General features: G+C 29.9%; 1 long non-coding RNA gene across 1 annotated transcript; it reads right to left on the bottom strand.

Moving 5' to 3' along the window:
* Window positions 1–102: 102 nt before the first annotated feature.
* Window positions 103–16637, bottom strand: LOC132936869 (uncharacterized). The gene is made up of 4 exons (XR_009663552.1): window positions 15732–16637; window positions 15445–15573; window positions 896–957; window positions 103–811 (listed from the first exon to the last, which is right to left on the bottom strand). It is a non-coding gene; the product is annotated as an uncharacterized LOC132936869 (long non-coding RNA).
* Window positions 16638–20132: the final 3495 nt, after the last annotated feature.

The raw sequence follows: 20132 nt of genomic DNA, 5'->3' as shown, positions 1-20132 counted from the left end.
AAAAATATAAATCGTTTTCCATCACATCACTACGCTGTTGTTGTTCTGTTACAACAACTTGTTTCAGAGATGTTGAAACGTCAACATTTCTGGGATGTTTTTATTAAACTTAAAATATTTGTAAAACTATATTGAATTAATATAATAGGTGTTTGAATAATATTATTTTATTTACGATTTTAGATTCCGAGCAGAGTGAATGAATGTATTGATTTTACATTAATATGTTTTATTAATATGTTTTTTCTTTTTATGTATCTGTACACGATAAGTAATCGAAACAATGCTTCAATTTTCAAATTTTCTTCAACTTTTCTGGTTGGTGCATTCGACGAGACAAAATTGAGAATGTTTACAAAAGCGTCAAGAAAAACCTACGAAAAATTAAGGTTCTTAAGCAGTGCGGTTCTCCCTTGCCCACCATTTTTTTATTATTATTATTATTGCATCTATACATCGAGAATGGTTTAAATTTTTATTTGTGTGTACATATCATTAATATAATTTAAGTTTGTTTATTTTAGTTTAAAATTTTAAAAATTCAAATGTTTCGAACAACTGAGTTTTGACTTAAAACAAAATATCTTATGGCACCTACCAATATTCCGCCTATTTCATTTGTTTTTTCTTAAACACTATAAATACCGTTCCAAATAAACATGCTTATACTCCCAAAATGTCGTCCCTAGCTGTTACATGACGTGTTCGATACTCACAATAATTTATTTGACGGTCTTAGGTAGGTATACTCCTCCGGGGTTTCGGTCGTACACGTCTTGTAAATTATCTGGAAGATCATATTTTCGTAATGCTGTAAAATCATAAACAAATACACCTAAAAGCGGGTATATAATTTTATAAATTTAATAAAAGATAAAAGAAACACACTACCAACCATATATTATTCCGAAACGAGACCGGTCCTTACGCCTGCCGCTGGTTCAAGTAGTATTCCCACTATATAAAAAAAAAAAAATACTAACAATTAATTATGTACACTTGTTATACAGAATCGCCGCGACGACCGGTCTGTCGCCACTTAAGTATTGCTACAACCCATCTATTACACATGCTTATTTGTTGAGTCTTATACAATTTAAAGAAACATACAACACGAACAAGATATATATATAGGTACCAATTAACGTGTTAAGTATAGGAACGTATTTATGGGTGTACACCGGGCATGTCAAACACGCAGCCTTTAGCTCATTGTTTTATGGCCCGCGGATTGCAGTATTTAAAAAAAAAATTATATAAAAAATTATACAATTTTCCATTTGTGTGACAACTATTGAATTATGTTAGCTACCTATGCTTGGTATACGTATATTTTATAGTAACATACATAATATACCATTTTATTGTCTATTGTGTAGGAAGTTGAAACTACGGATATAGATATTATAATTGCATGACGGTTTAACGTGGTCGGGGGAACGACAAGATAAATATAAGATATCCAAGGAGAGTATTCGCTTTTAAAAATTGTATCTCACTTATAATAAAATTTTTCCTTTCAAAAACTCTTAAAACTTAAATTTCTTCTTAAAGCCTACAGGCCAAGAAAGTTAATTATTCAATTTAAGTAGATACAGTGGATCCGAATCAATTTTTTTTTTACTTTTTAGTTGTTACAAATTACAGTTAGTTTACAACAAATATGTACCTAGTTAAAATTACAAATTATATTATTATAGCCACTGCACTACAGTCTACCTGTGTATATTACAACTAACCATTTTCAAAACTAATTTGGCTGCAACATTAATTGGGTGGTGGGGGGAATGCCTCCAGCAATAATCCAAATGGGAGCATACTACTTGCGTCCGAAATTATTATCAGTAGGTGAGTTGCGTCCCGCAAAAAAAGGTTCAAAAAAAGGTCATAGTCTATTTGCGTCCCGGTGTACCTTTTTTTATAACCTAATTGCGTCCCGAAAATATCGATTTATCGATATCAAAATTTAAATAAAAAAAATTCATGTTTTACATTTTGTCATGATATCCAAACTTATAACCATCAATTATATAAAAACCAATTTAGAAATACACATTTTTTCCATAGCTTAAAAAAATTTAACTATTAAATTAACTTTTTTTTTTTTTATTGATGAGTGGTATTTTTGCAGAAACAACTATTTGTCTAACAAGACGAATTCTACTGAATAAATGTAATATGTGAAAATATAATTTGTACGAGTAAAATACAAAAGATTATCGACGTAATTGCTATATCTTATCGAATCTAATAAGTAACAACCAATAATACATATGTATTACCTATGTATACATGTTCCCATACCTTTTGACTTCTTTACATAAATTAATACCCACATAAGTTATTAATATAATAGTTATTTATATATTAGGTAGGTACCTAATTATTAAGGTTTATGAACTATCGATTTTAATGACACGATATTATCGATTTTAGTGATTTTATTAGATAATATCGATAATAATTATATAGCCGACTTGCGTCCCACTAACGGGACGCAAGTTACCGGTAAAATTTAATACCTGAAAAATATATCTTTTTTTGGGACGCAAGTAACATGCAGCCATCCAAATAATTAGTTACCTATGTATAATTCGTTTCTATATAATATAGTGTTATATACATTACACTATTATTTTGACGGAAGGGTATAACCTAGTGTATAGTAAATATGTGGTCCCCCCACCCCCCATCATAAAACTAAGTCAGATACACCATTGATACCCAATTCCTCTAAAGCAATACACGAATAACGTTCAAATATTATTTAGTAAGGCGTACATAATATAATGAGCAATTATACTATAGTTAGTATACGTCTTAAGATATTATATTATAATGCACGTGGCGGTTTTATAATGACAGTATTCTCGCAATCGGATGAGAGCGCAAACGTTTATAGAAACTGCATATGGCAAATAGCAGTGGCCAGCAGTTGTACACGTCGTATATTATGGTGCCAAGCGCTTCAGCGCACAAATCGACAGATATTATAAGGTATTATCGACCGTTGTCTCTGGCTCTCGAAAATAACAATAATTCAAAATACACATAGGACACGGTATGAACGTGACCGGAAACCAAAAGTGAACAATGGCTCGTGTAACGTCGTCCAGCTGATATTATCCTGCAGGGTATACCCGCCCTGGCCAGATGGGCGACAACAGAGAAAACTTCGTAAACATTTCGTGCCGTGCTGCAGCTACAGCTCATATAAATCATCAGATTAGATATTTTCGACCAGTGTCTCCGGTTCTCAAAAATAACAATAATTCCAAATACACATAGGCCGTATTATAGTATGAGTGTGACCCGAAACCCAAAGTGTGCAATGCTCGTATACCGTCGCCCGGCTGCAGACATTCAAGGGTAGGTAATTGACAAGTCACCATAAGTTGACCCGTAAATTGATTTAAATGGCAGGAGTTCAAATAATAAAACCTACCTTTTTTTGAAACGTAGCAATAGGAAAAAAATATAAAAATAACGTTCTAACAAGAATCGAGAAAAAAAAATAATACACCTATACCTTGGGGCAGATGTTTACCCAAACATTTCGAAGGTTAAATTTCACATTCCCGAGTCGCTGGCAGCTGCAGTACGACCAAAAACGAACAAAGAACTATACGACTCGAGGAATTCCATGGACCAGTGTATATAGCAACAACCACACCCTACCCAGACAATTCGAAGGTTAAAATTCACAGTCCTGAGACCACAGCGGCTGAAAATAAAAACACATGCAGGTTTATATTAGATATTATATACCTTAATATATACCTAACCTTATATTATTTTAAAATTTTGTAGATTAATAATACGTAATATGCAGTAATATTTATTGAGTTTTCCTTGTTTATTTTGGTACAATACAAAATGTAGCAATTACCCGCTACTCTCGTGTAGGAACTTACCACTTACTATTCCCCGAGATTATTGTATATTATCTAATACAAAAACAATTTGATTTCAAAAACCACTCCGATCCGTCTATAATAGTGGCTTCGTAAATTATTTATCGTTTTCGCAGCAGAAGGAAAAAATATTCAGTTGAAAATAATAGTATTTATTAAGTTTTAATTTAATCATCTATAACCATACCGGTCCTCAGACGACATGTTGATAAAACGACATTAATTACAAGGTCCCGGCAATATCCCCTATATTCGAAAAAATGTATAGGCGTAGAAGGTAGTTGTAAAGTACAGGTGTATATTGAAAAATAATAGTATGTAAATAAAAATGATTCGATTTACTATAGTCTGTTCATTTTAAGAAGCGATTCAGGCGGCGACTAGTTTTTGTCGGCGGCGGACAGGTCACGCCCAACCGATTCCCACCTCACTGTTTTTACCACCTGTGCGAGCGTGCGTTATGTGCTCCACGTTAGGTGAATGTGCGTGGGTGCGTCATGCGTACATACACCGCACATTTGGGGCGCTTCTCTGGAATGTGTGTCCGTTCAATACAAACATCTGCTGGACAATAAAGCACGATTTACGTCGGCACATGCCACATACCTTATAACCTCGCATTTGTGCTTCACTCTCTGTCTCGACCTAACCTAATATACGTGCTCGTCTGCAGCTGCCGCGCACAACCATTAAATTTACAAATAATATAAAAATTATTCGTTCAGTCTTCGTTTGTGTTATACTATTATTTTTTACATTTGCTTGACATTACCATGAGCAATTCAAATGTATCTGTAATATCTGGTATATCTGATATCGACGGAACGTCAACCATTTCTCCAAAGAGAAAAAACAAGAAGGGAAAAGTAAGTAATTATTTTTTAATACCAATTTGATCGAGTCCCGGAAAAAAAATCATGATAGATGCAATATGCGCACATATTTAAAACTTTATTAGAAATAAACTTAACAGAAAGTACGGGCCTGAATTTGATCATTATTGTTCTGTAAATGTATACTTAATGTTTTAAAATTGCTTTCAGTATGTCAGAAGTCGTCAAAAGGAGATTATTATTAATAGATTAATAGACGTCGTCTCAAAATCTCCAGACATTCAATACAGACCTATGATTTTCGAAATATCAACACTCACAGGTATAGGTCGTGAAACCATCATAAATACCATTTCAGAATACAGGAAAACAGGACATAGTTCTTCTCCTCAAACAAAACACATAAGAACTACGTTGTTCCATAAAATTGACGATATGGATCGAAATGGTATTCGTCAAACAATACATTAATTCTGGTTACGACGTGAACTACCAACCATTGATAAAATCCTTACGGCTGTGAATGAAAATCCATCTTTACCAAATTTCAAACGTACAACTTTGTTCAAGGTGATAAAACAATTGAATTTTGTATTTACCAAACGCAAACGATGTAGCGTGTTAACAGAACGTAATGACCTGATTTGCTGGCGACAACGTTATTTGTACGATATACGCAAGTACCGTAAGGAAGGTCGTACAGTTTATTACCTAGATGAGACTTGGTTGAATGCTGGTGACTGCGTTGAGCATATATGGGTGGATACAACAATCACATCTAATCGGGACGCATTCAATAAAGGTCTAACCACGGGATCCAAAAATCCGACCGGTAAGGGCAAGCGCTTAATTGTGGTTCATATTGGATCTAACAATGGATTTTTGCCCGGTGGATTGTTATGCTTTGAGTCAAAGAAGATCAGCTCGGACTATCACGACGAAATGAATGGTGATTGTTTCCAAGAATGGTTTGAGTCAGTTCTTCCTCGACTTGAACCAAATTCCATTATTGTGTTAGATAATGCGCCATACCATTCAGTCAAAGCGGAAAAAATACCAACATCAAATTCCAAAAAGGCCGACATTTTGGAATGGCTTATTTCAAAAGGCGCAATTCCCGAGAGGCCGATGAAAAGGGCTGAACTGTTGCAGATGGTACGTGAAATTAAAAGCAAGTATTCTTCATACATCATTGACAATATGGCAAAAGCCGCGGGTCATACAGTGCTTAGACTTCCACCTTCTACCATTGCGAGTTCAATCCGATCGAACTCGCATGGGCAATGGTTAAAAAGTATGTAAAATCCAACAACAAAACGTACAAACTCGATGATGTCCGTCAGTTACTGAACACAGCAATTGAACGAGTAACAAAAGAGAACTGGGAAAACTTCATTCGACACGTGATTGAAGAAGAAGAGAAAATAATGAAAGTTGACGACATTATGGACGACATCATCGACCAATTAGAGCCATGTATATTGACGGTTTCAAATGAAACATCTTCGGATGATTCTGATTTGTAAATACCTGTAAAAATTGTAACACTGCCTACCTGTAAATAATTTGTATTTTGTAATTTGTTAAATTTTTTTATTTGCCTATTTTGTTGACGTTAGTGTTTGAGTTTTTTTTAATTAGCTTTTTGTACATTGTTTTTGTTAATATGTAACATATAAACTAATTAATATATTAATAAAATGTTGTAAAATATTTGGAAGTTTTAATAGTTTTTCTTTCGTATAATATTTTAATACATAGCGTGGTAGGTCGAACCAAATACGTGATTACTGATAACACACCGCACCGGAGTCGTTGCCATACATTTTAAATTATGTGTACACGTAAGCAATAAACACTAGACTGATGCGTCGCTCCCGTCGGCGGTGATTATTAAGACAAACGAGATCTACGAAGCCACGCCCATGCGCAGAAGTTGGCCGCCTGAATCGCTTCTTAAAATAAACAGACTATATACACATGTGTTTAATTTATTAATTTATGTATACTAGTTTTTTATGTTACACGCGAAACGTTTTTATTACCCACAAAAGCCATCATATATCAGCCTCCCGTTGGAAAAAAAATTTTAGATGTCAAGAAATGATACAACTGTGAACTTCAGTTTTAAAATTAAGTACCTACATATATATAAGGATTTATACATTATGGCATAAAATGTGCTCGATGGATAAACTCTGATAATAGGTACACAGTTACCATATAACTTATTATTACTTATTCATTTTGATAAATTTTTAATAGTAATTAATGACAGTTGTATACCAGTACCTATATTTTTAAAGCCTTATATCTACTCGTGTTCATTTTAAGTTACAGCGTAAATTTTACGAAACAATTTCAATCTAATAATTGTTATATAAAGGTATCTATTGTATAATAATAATATATAATAATAATAATAATATATATATAATATAATAATAAATAATGGCTTATAATACCCTAAAGGTACATTAATTGCCAAGATTACCAAGGCAGTAGGTAGCTTCTTGTTTATTGTTAAAAAATTGTAATTTTTCGTAATACACATTTTTTTGTATAGTGCCCAAACGCATGTGTTAGGTACCCACCCACTAATGTGCTACGTCTATCACAATTTAAAAACTAGTCTTAATTAATTAGGTACATATAGATAAGTAGATAACAGATATCTATATGGGTTTTATTTAATCAGTTTATATTAAGTCTGTATCTAATATTCTTAGAAGTGAGCTGGAAATTATGATTTTATGAACACGTAGTGATGTAGTGATGTATATAATATTATGTTTATTTTTGTTGTATAAAAAAAACAGCATAGTATAACATGTTTTTAATTTTGTGAAACTGACTATGTTTTTATAGAAATTATTAATCGGAAAAGAATATTTCCAACATTTGCCAAAAGTTCTTAAAATAACAGACTAACCGTACTTTGAAATTGAAATTAAAATTTTTAACGAGTTTTATGTTATTGCGTTTGATATTGTTTCAGATATACTTAATATTAGGCTTATTGAGTAAACGTTGAACTCTCATGTCCGGTTGGGCTTCAATTATGTAGCAGTATTTAATTTTTGTCGATATAAATTATAAGCTGAGAACGCTTACGATTACACCGTAATTAATCGTATGTTGTCGACCACAAACTTTATCTCATTAGAGTTCAATAGTCAATTATATAGATAAATATTAAAACTGACTATTATATTATGAGAGGTGAGTGAGTAGACATACGATTTAAAATAATCTAAGTGTGAATATAATATCTTTCGTTAGATTGTTTAAAGTAATTTTCTAAAATGTATTAAAAATAGTACTTAAGTTACGTAGAACTGCTATAAATAGTAGAATTGAGGAATAAGATCGCGGGCACACAAAGAAAAAATAAACCAATTGAGTCCACGATTGGGAAACAAAAAACATATTAATGTTTAGGATCATTGTTTGGAGTAAAATATAAAATCAACAGCAGGTAGTCTCAACTCTATACTCAATGGAGACGACTGTGTGATATCGGTCACATAATTTTAAAAATTATAATCATATTATAACTACTTACATATTAATTAGGACGGGACTTCTGGATTTGATTAATTGAGCCGCCAACAGTGATAATTACTAATATTATATTAAACACTATCTAGTTTACGAGGTGCAACTGAATTATACATACGTAATATATTATACACACTAATCAAATTTTTACGATAATATAAATATAATACATGATAATATATTAATGTAACATGCACATAGTACAAAACTAAACATGTCTGTATATTTATATGAGGGTTTTTTTTACCATAGTTTAGTTTTTAATTTATTGAATTATGAGAATTTTTTATTTATGCTATATTATATCGCAACATTTTCTGAAAACTGAACATTTGTAGAAAAACCATACACAGACGCAGATAATATTCATACCATCAAGTTTCATAATAGGTCTTTTCGCTCTTATTTTAAACTAACTAACGTGATCGTAAATTTACTATGTTACGCACTTGTAAGACGGAGACAACAAATCCCCGTGGTACGTCTTCTTAAACTGCACATAAAATGCACAATTATTAAATTGTTTAGTTCAAAATCTCTATCCAACTAACGATCGCGATCTATTTTAGTTAACACACAGCTATACAATTAGGTACCCGAACTGTAGACAGCCGCGATAATGATACCAAACACTGTTTAGGTATATAGGTATAGTTGGTGAGCACACGCACTATATACCTACTCACTTATAGTCTTTGGCTGATGATAATATGTATTAAATTTATTCGAACTGATCGAAACCGAATAATATTATACACATGTAGTGGTACACAAATCACGATGTGACGATTATAAATACAAGACGTGTAAAATGCATCACAATATTAAGAAATTATCACCGTCATGTGCCAAAGCCAAAATATGTATTATATTTTTTTATTATCCTAATGGTGAAAAGTGTCATTGCTTTTTTTTATTATTGTGATAAGAGTTTATTGATAGCATATTCTAGATTCTGGGCGGAGCGATGAATGTATTGATTTTATAATGATGTACGTTTTCTTTGTGTCTTTGTACAGTATAAAAAGTCAAAATAACTCAAGGAAAAACAAAAAATTAAAGAAAAATTACATTAAAATCGATTCTGGTTATTGGTGTCATTCTAAAAAAAAATACCGTTAATACATGATATTTTAACTGAATGTTTGTATACGCATTTTCTATACACCATACAAATGTCAAAATATTATGACTCATTTTGAGCTATTTATAGGAATAAGATATTTTCAGTTTTTTTAGTTTTTTTTTTCAATTAATGTCGATAAAAACGCATACTAATTATGTAATACGTGATTCCTCGTAAGTATTGTTGTTAATAGAAATTTAAATAAAATGTTAATCGTAAATCCACAATAATTTGTTCTGTACGTCTGAAGTTCAAATATTGACAAAAATCGTAAAAATAACGAACATTTGTAAATTATTTTGAATTGAAAATTCATAAAATATTTTTTTTTTTATAATATCTAATATTATGCAATAAACTTCACGTCCAAATTTTTATATAGATGGAAATAATCCGAATAATATTCTGTTTACGAATATGAAATTAAAAATGTATGTTTGTCATTCAAAAGTGTAAAAAAACTTATTTAATAGAAATATTTAAATAAACTTTTTTTTTCTGGATTATTTATCTTACATTAAATGTTTCACATTATATATATTATATAAATATATATCTATTGTTATAAAAGCAGCTGTATAATATGAATTCGTCTGGAAAAAAAAAATAAAAAGTAAATATCTATATTCTATACCTTTATCAGCGTACCTCAGTTTCATAGTGATGGCACCTGGTTTCACATTTATATACATGTATGATGCATAAGTATATTATGTATATATGTAGTTACGTATTATGTATATAATGATATTTACTCAAACCATATAATATTACTTTGAAAAAAAATAGGGGTTTTTTGTATACAGGGTGATCTATTTAAAGACACTTATTATATAAAAATTATATGGTTAAACGATAGTATGTTAACAACATTCTTAAATTTAATATAGTAATTAATGTTCTGCTTTTCTTTTTTTTAAACGAAAAATATAAAATGTAATTATTCTTAAATAACAGTTAATTATTGCTGTACGACATCTACATACAAATTACTGAATTCATCAAAATATTTTTATAGTAAGACATGCAGTAAAACAATTAAGAGGATACAAAAAGTAGTAAAAAGTATACTTGTAAAATTAGTAGGTTTTGGATTTATATGTATTAAAAAAAACCCAAATATGTAAATATATGTAAAAAAAAAAATCAAAATATTAAAATTTATAAAAAAAAACTACTGAAAAATAGTATGATTTTTACATAGAATTAAATCTTATTCTGGAACTTGATTGCAATGAGATACATAATCAAATTTTCCAAGTTAAATGCTCTACGGTTTGATATTAACACAAATTTTTACCGACTAAAATAACGATGTAGTTGAACAGAATCTGATGTAATGAGTGCGAATTTCATGTTTACAATGTCCTATAAGATGGGCTTAGCCTCCAATAATAATATCTCATTTATTCCGCAATTTCAAATTTGTTCCCCGGTTAATTTTAGGCAGTTTAAACTAATATGACACAATGCACGTCGTTTACGATAAATGAAAAAAATTAACATTGTCGCGAATATAATATTATTGACAATATCGTTTGTCTGGGGGCATACAACTCGATAACCTAACCTATATCCACCATAATTTATATTTCATGACTGTTCGGTATTATTTTTACACGTAGGTACTCGCGAGAAACACGAAATAACGTGGAAAATAACACGTTACTCGGTAGAAATTACTTTTGAAAAGTAATTTCGTTACAATTGCGTTGATTTAAATAAAATATAATGAAATTACTACAGCTTTACTTCAAAAGTAATTTCGTCACAGAAATTTGTAATTTTCATTACGTTACTACCCACTAGTGAAGATCGGTCTTTACAGACGAACGTAAGTACAGCATAATTCAATAATATTGTATTGCATTATTATTTATTATCCCTATTAGCATAATTTATTATGATTTAGGTATATTATAAATATTCAGTACCTGATCAATAAAAATCTGTTTTTCTTTTACAGTATTATTATCTCATCAATAATTGTCCATTGACATGAATAAATAATGAGTGAAGCAGAAGGCTTTATTTTTTAAGTCTAATAAAAAACTAAATACCTAATCTTAATGTAACATATAGGTTTAATTTAAAATAATTCTTAGTTCACAATGGAAATTCAATTGTTATGCCAACACTTCATAATTAAACTGTATCTTATTCTAATAAGCCATAACATTTTTTTTTACAGGCAGTTTTTATATGTATATCTGTTACTATTTTTCAAAGTACATAGATATTTCATGCGATAATCAGGTTAAAATATACCTATTTATTTCAAAACCAGCAACTAATATTGAACTTTAAATTAATTTTCAGATATACACGTTCAACAATATGAAAACAGTGTCATAAATAATTCTTCTACCAAAAACAATGGTATGTTAGAGTTAAATAAATATTTAATATACTTGTAATTCATTTTAGGAGTATTATGTGGTAAATAAGTACACCAATAATAATTATACATTAAACATATATTAATATTAATAAAAATCGAAAACAAATTATGCATTAATAAATTGTAGTTTAACTATCAGAAACTAATAAGTAAAGACTTTAAAAAGTAATCTTAGGGCCATATTCATAGCCGATGCTTAAGTATAAGTATTGCTTAAGCCGGCGTTTCCCAACCTTTTTGCATTGGCGACCCATAAATTTAATCTTTATTAGGTACGCGACCCCCCCCCCCTCCCAAAAAAAAAGTATGCCGTAAATAAATAAGATTTTTATTATAAACCATTTTATCATTGAGTTTTTTATAAAATACAATACGATTACAATATACTGAATAATAATAACTTAATAAATAAATAAATAAAATAAATTATAATAAAAATATAAAATACAAAAAATTAGTATAATAGAAAATTTAGTGTGAATTTTGATTTTGGACACTGTTGCATAAAATTTCCCACTGGGGTACAATTTTAGATAAGCTAATGCGCATGTCATGTGTGACATCTAATCTGTTTCTTTGTTTTGTTTTAATATTGGCCATGGTAGAAAATCCTTTTTCGCACAAATAAGTGGTAGGAAAAAGTAATAGTTTTTTTATTGCATTAATTGAAAGTTCTGGATATTCATTATTTACTGCACACCAAAAATCTACAAGAGTTTCATTTTTAAATTTATGTTCATAAGTTTTATCATAAGAAAGATCGATAATCTGAGTTTCAAGAAGCGTATTGAAGTTCAACTCCTCAATAGAAACAGTAAAAGGATTCAATCCATTGAAAATCGTCACGAATATCTTTTGGGAAATAACTATTCAATGCAATTGATATTTGATTTAAATGCAATGAAATAATTGTTTTGATATCATTAACATTTACTGAGTCGTCTTCTTCTAGAAACTTGCTAAGTACAAAAAACATATCAATATTTCCTATTTCTACTTTTTTTTTGTAAATAATAATTTTTTTTTTGAACGAAGCAATTTTTTTTGATTGATAAAAAATGTCAAAATTTTTACCTTGCATCGACAAATTTAAATCATTAAGTATGGTAAAAATATCTACTAAATATGCCAACTTTATCAGCCATTTACTGTCACAAAAAAAATTCCATAATCGTAATAACTTTACGTCATTTATTCTACAATACTAGTTATTTATACTATTTATCAATTTACAACTAAAATAACTGTAATCGTAACTGAGAGTCGCGACCCATCAAAAAAATTTCACGACCCATGGTTTGGGAAACGCTGGCTTAAGCTATACTCATGACTCAAATGAGATTCATAAACGAGATTTTGGATTAAGAAAAGGAAAAGTATTACTTAAATTAAGGTTGATCAAGACCTTAAACATTGCTTTCAGATATTATCACACATTCATTTTTTTTTTAAATTATCAAAATTAGCTTAAGTAATACATATTCCTAAGCATCGACTATGACCTTTAGAGATATATGTATTACTTATTGCAGCATAATGTTTTTAGTTTTTAGTATACATTTTGAAAATATCCATGTTAAATTACTATTACTTAAAAAGAACAATTTATCATGATTAATGTTGTAAACCTAAATACCTACTCTAAAATATGTATTTATTTTTTATTTTGAATTTATTAATGACAATATATTTATCCATGTTTTATTTATATTTTAAAAATCTCGTTGACTTTATTAAATTAACTGAAGCATGAGATATTGAATTTGAGCTCAACAATAAACATTCAACAAAGTACAATTAATGCATTTGATACATTTTTAAAAATACTGGACAAACAATTGCTTCTAAAATATCGAACCAAAATTCTTCAATAACACTTGAGACATGTTTCTAATAAAAATTGATGAGGAACTATACATATTTGAAGATAGAATATTTTGAAATACTGCGGTAATTTTACATATTATATTTTTTTAATACCTATTTACTATTTAATGAAAATTAGCCTAATATAATATTATAATAACTCTTTATGTTCTATTTAAATTTAATAAAAAGCACTACAGTAAAGTTTTGGATCATAGGCATAAAAAAAAAAAACATTAATAGGTAACCTATAGTATAATTCTATTATTGTATTCTATAGAATAAGCTATTGAAGTTTACTAAGTACCTTATAGGTATATTACAGAGATTAATTAAATCATTACAATTTATAACATATTATAAATATATCGTAAATAAAAAATGGAAGTAATATAATTAATTTCTTGAGTTTAGGAGACTAGTGATTTAAGGTTATTATTAAAATTATAAAATAGGTACCTACCTAGGCATTTGCTAGGTATGTGGTAATAATAAAATAATATACCTATTTAAATGCATTAACTTTTTTATAAATAGTGAAATTCTGGGAAAAATACAGATAACTCCAGGGTCAACTTACTGATGTTAAAAAGCTTACAAAAATTACATTTAACAGTTACAATGCATGTGTGATTTTTCCTTTCAATGTCATTAACTCATAAATGTATTTATTGTTTATTAGATACATAATTATTTAGGAAGTGTTTTCTTTGTCCTGAAACAATTCTTAAGTGGAGTTACCCAGTTGTTGCACCACATTCTAAACTAATGTAACATTTTTATTTTAACACAAAATAATGTGGGTAGCTACTATTTTCTGTTATTAATATATACATATTGTTTTTTTTATGATTAATATTATAACTTGTTTTGTTAACTAATATAAATAAGATAAAATTTTTATTTTAACAAATATAATTACTTAACTACTTACTTTTTTTTGTTATTGATATAAAATATTGTATTTATTATGATAAATATTATAACTAATTTTGTTTACCTACTAATATAAATTAGGGTAGTATTTAATTATGTTAAGTACTAAAAGTATAGATAAAAAGAAGTACATACAGATATACAGAAGCTAAAGGTATATAATAATAAGATCTGATATTTATAAAATAATAATAAGTATAATGATACCTACAATGTACAATAGTGTTACGAGGCGTAATATAAATCAACGACTAACTGTTTATGCCGGCTACATTACACAAGACATATACGCTATAGTATTATAAAAATATATACTCAGCGTATGCTGTACTACAGTGTGAATAGATTACTTATACACTACATGATAAAGGGTGTTTAGTTTATAATTTCAACAGACTGACATATTAAAAGAAAAACTGTTAAAAAACTTATTGTTGTTCATTATATGTAATGTGTTCAGTCAAAAGAATTATTACATAGTCAATATTCTCTAAGTTAAACGTATACTTCTACGACAGTAATTCTGGTATACATTTTAGTTTACTTGAAGAATGAATTAATGTGGTACATAAATTCTCACAACAAAACCTACCAATGTACTAACTATATACCTAAATTATAGACCTAAAAAATGACTTGTCATTGCCAATTAAACATATTGGAAAAGGTATCTTATATGAAACCAGCCGTATGAACGATCCACGGTATATCACATAGTAGGATTAAAATAATATAATCAAACTACAATAGGTTACAATCTGACTGAATTCGTTATATAAAGTCATTAATAAATTATGTGATATTTACCTCAATTATAGTGAATCGTTGTTTACCCGGGATAGTATAAATGTTGACCCACACGGTTGGTTTTTAAATGTTAGCCATTGCAAGTTGTCGTCAAATTGAATGCTCTATCAATAGCTAAAGATATCATACCTGAAAAAGAAAAATATAAGTCTGAGACATTGCAAATGATAACATGGGTGGCAGTACGGTATAAAAACATAACGTTTAGCATTACTAGTATTGACACAGCCTGCTGTTTAAAGCGTTCAAACAACATGCAAAATAATGATGTAATGTGTTATACGTACTCAGAGTTCCACACGGGTTTCACAATATGCTTGCAGCCAAAGTAAAACTAAGCAGCAACTAGTAGGAATGTGACGGACCTGGATACTCTGTATGACCAGCAGCTATACATTATCCTTGCCCCGGACGTAGTCAGTGTCCACCGCTCCGGCTTTGACGGCGAGACCGTAATCGGCGATCGCCGGTACACAGTCAACACAAGTTCTCGCCGTTGAAACGCGACGCAACTTAGCATACGTAGGTAAACGATGGATAAAATGCACAAAAATCACGAAAATGCGCGTTTTTACGATACGCGAAATCGAAATCGGCGTCGTCGGACCATGAGAACATTAAAATGTATTATAACGCACTGTAGTGCTGGTCGTTAATTTATTGTAATAAATATTATTAGTGTTACGCCGACCGATGGCGTGGGTACCGAATAGAAAACACTGTCGGCTCGGAGGCGATGAGACTCAATACAAATGGCATAGGCGTCGACAGAACTTACAGCTGCAGTACCGGCGAAAAAGAATAGAAATTTAATACATTTTAGGCTGCGGGACTCCGCGCCGGTACACACAATCGTAGCTGCGACAACAGCAGGTACAGCGTCGGTCTTGCCACACTGCCACGTAGCCATGACGTGTATCGTAGGAACTGTGATACGGCGGCGGCGGATGTCGTTGGACCTTGGCATGTGACGGATCTGGATGCTCTGCACGACCAACAGCCATACACTGTCCTGCCCCGGACGTAGTCAGTGTCCACCGCTCCGGCTTTGACGGCGAGACCGTAATCGGCGATCGCCGGTACAGAGTCAACACAAGTTCTCGCCGTTGAAACGCGACGCAACCCAACATCGTCATCGGACGACGAGTACATTAAAATGTATATCATAGCGCACTGTACCTACTACTCGTTAATAGCATTATAAATGTTACGCGGACCGAATAGAAAACGATCACTGTCGGCTCGGAGGTGACGACGAGACTCATTACTCGAGGCATAGGCGTCGACAGGACTTGCGGCTGCAGTACCAGCGAAAAAGAATACAAAATTAATATAATAAATGTTTGGCCGCATTACGCACAACCGTAGCCGATAACGGTACAACAGCGCCGTACTACAACTGCCACGTAGCCGAGACGTGTATCGTAGCGTGATACGGCGGCGGCCGATGTCGGCGTACATTCGACGCCGTTCAGTGCCAATCAGCGATTGTCGTTTTGCTCGTTTGCCGGAGACCGTCCGTTGCGTCCCCCACTCGGGTAAACGATTTTTTTTCACACCTTTACCGTGTGTTCCGATTGCGTCCCTATAGTGTGGGTAAACGTTAAATGGCCGTAACCATTTTCCTGCGAAAATAAAATACCGTTTTCACTTTTCCTCCAATAAATAATAAATTAGTTAATGTACCTAAATAATCTATGCATAGCAAAAAAACATCCAACACTATGGACGATATCGTCAATAGCAGGGGCTAAAATACCGTGTCCCCTGACACACTTTGTGTCCCCTGAAATCAAAGCGTGTCCCCTGAATGACAAATGTGTGTCCCAAGTTTTAAAACGTGTTTTAAGTATTTTTTTTAAAAATAACAAACATTAAACGTTTAATATTTTAATTTACTAGTTACCTATTCTGTTAACCTAAGTTAATTGCCTACTTATTTTATTTCTATATTATGGACAATAGTTTGTTATAAAAAAAAAGAAGAAATGATAATGGATCAATTCAAAGTAGGTAATTAGGTACCTGCCTTAGTATAAAATAACTAAACATGAAGGTACATAAAATATTTAAATTATTCTATGCTGTGTCTATTGAAACTTGAAAGATAATATTTTTTACTTTAATATCTACTGAAAAGTTAACTAGTAAGAGCATCGTGATTTATAGAATATTGTCATAATATTATATAATTTGGTATAGGTACTATTACATATTATAAATATGTATTGTTGTTTATTTTTAGTCTAAAATAAGTTCAAATATTAAAAAAAAAGTACTAAATTGATTATTATAATCATAAATCGGATTTCAAAGATTTAGATAGTTATTTTGTCTTATAATAAATATAACTAAAAGGATCTACATAGGTACATAACAATATACATATTATATTATATTATAACAGCTTATTTAACAAACCCAATATTATTTTCAAAACATAATCAAATTTGTTTTTTTAAAAACGTTGAATATTCTTATAAACTATTTTGTCTAATTGATGATGAGAACATACAAAAATATTTAAATATTTTTCAATTTACTACACACATTGTTGTTTATAAAAATAATCATATCAATAAGGGCCAATATTATATTTCGTTCAAAGAATAAAATTAATGTTCATGATTTATAATATGTCTTGTAACAAATTTAAAACTATTTTTCTAGATAGGAAAAAAGTATTTTTTTAATGAATAAAAAATACAAATAAAAGTATTCAAATACTTTACAAGACTGCCCCCCCCCCCCTAACAACGCCTATAGCCCCCAAAGTTTTTATTTTTGCTATAGAAAACTGCCAAAGCACAAAAGTACCTAACAGTTCAATTAATAAGTGTGTGATGTGTCCTCTGAAATCATATGTATTTTACGCCCTGGTCAATATATAGTGGGTATTAAATTGTTTAAAAGTTAAGTTTTTTTAACTTTTAATTCTTTTTGTATTGATTTATTAACTTATTCAGTTAAGATGTTTATTGTTGTAAGTTATCTTTTTATTTTAGATTCTGAGCGGAGCTAGGAAGCTAGTGGTTTTACAATGCTGTTTATTTTTTTTATTTTTTTTTTTATATCCTGTATATACAAAATTTCTACCAGAAGGAGTGCCTCGATTTTAACATATAGTACCTTATCTTTTAGCAAATTAAAATCTTTTAATTTGTATAAGTTTTTAGATTTTTGTAGTGATAATATGAAATACTTATGAGTAGAGTGCGGATTTGTTCTGATTGATCGTATGATATGCTAGTGAGCACACAATTTATTTCATAACATGACGATTTAAAAAATGAGACTTTTCAGCGCATATTTTTGCATATTTTGACATTTTTCTATTTTAGGGCTTATTTTACAATGTTAATAGCATATTTCATCTTTTAGTGTATATTTCGATGTTTTTTTAGACATTTTTAAAATATATACTATTACAATATAAGAAAAAAATATCATATTTTTATAATTTCGATTAATGTCAAAATATATTAATAGGTATACTTGTAGGTATAAACAGTTTTCCCAAATATGACCTTAGATCAATCGTGGTAGTAAAATACATAATAAGATAAAGATTTTAAAGACTAAAATTTGTTTTAGGATACATTGTTGATATAAATTGATTCCTATTTTTTTCTAAAACATTAAAACTACCTACAAAAAAAAAAGTAGATAAGTTTTTATAGTAGGGTTTGATAATTTTTTTGCTAATTTTATTATGCATATTTTTATTTTTTGTGCATATTTTAACATTTTATTGCATAGGTATATTAATTATGCATATTTAGAATTTTTTAGCGCATATTTGCCATTTGGTTGGTTTTTAATGCATATAAATCCGTGCTCTACTTATGAGATACTTAGTAAGTACTAAAAAGTACTCAAAATCGCATAAACAAAGATCGTGAGAATGTATCTTTAATAATTTTTAATTGGCATTATAACAACTTATGAGAAACCTTGTATTACATTATCGAATTTTTGAAAAAAGTGTAAAAATATTTTTAAGTCATACCTCGACGTAGAGGAAATGCTAATAAAAACATTTTGTTGAAGTTTCAAATAGTATCTATACGGTTAATCGTTTTTGAATAACAAAAATAAAATAAAACCAGATTTACGATAAAACAAGGACACAATATTTGTTCTTTTTCAAAGGTATTTTTCTACTAATATTTAAGGTAAAATAAAAATTTGACCTGCAAAAATTTATCGTCTTTCATATAAAAAAAAAATTTCCAAAATCCGGCATTTCAACGAGGCGTGAGAGATTTTCCTGTAAAAGCATTTTTGTTCATCAAAATAGTGTTTCGATAATAGTCATCGACTCCACTCCAGTTATACCATAATAATATAGTTTTTTTTTTTTAGGTTTAGAAGAGCATTGTAAAATGGACCGCAAAATGTTGCAACAAATATTATTTTTTATTATTTGTTTGGTTTTTTACGCATAAACGAAATCCACCTACTTTCGTTATCATTGTGTGTTTATTAATTATTATCTTAATTTATTATTATAAACAACTAAAATGTAATAAAACATAATAGTATAGATATAAAAAACACTATTGACAATCCAACGTCTACTATGTACTTAAAATTTATATATTCGAGAAAATGCGGATAAAACAATGATATTATCATATTTTAATTTCAATGATTTTCTATAAATAATATGTTACTTATTTCCGTTT

The sequence above is a fragment of the Metopolophium dirhodum genome, chromosome 1, assembly GCF_019925205.1.
Source record: "Metopolophium dirhodum isolate CAU chromosome 1, ASM1992520v1, whole genome shotgun sequence".
Classification (NCBI taxonomy): Eukaryota; Metazoa; Arthropoda; class Insecta; order Hemiptera; family Aphididae; genus Metopolophium; species Metopolophium dirhodum.
The sequence above is the reverse complement of the archived record's forward strand: the minus strand, read 5'-3'. Positions and strand labels throughout refer to the sequence as shown.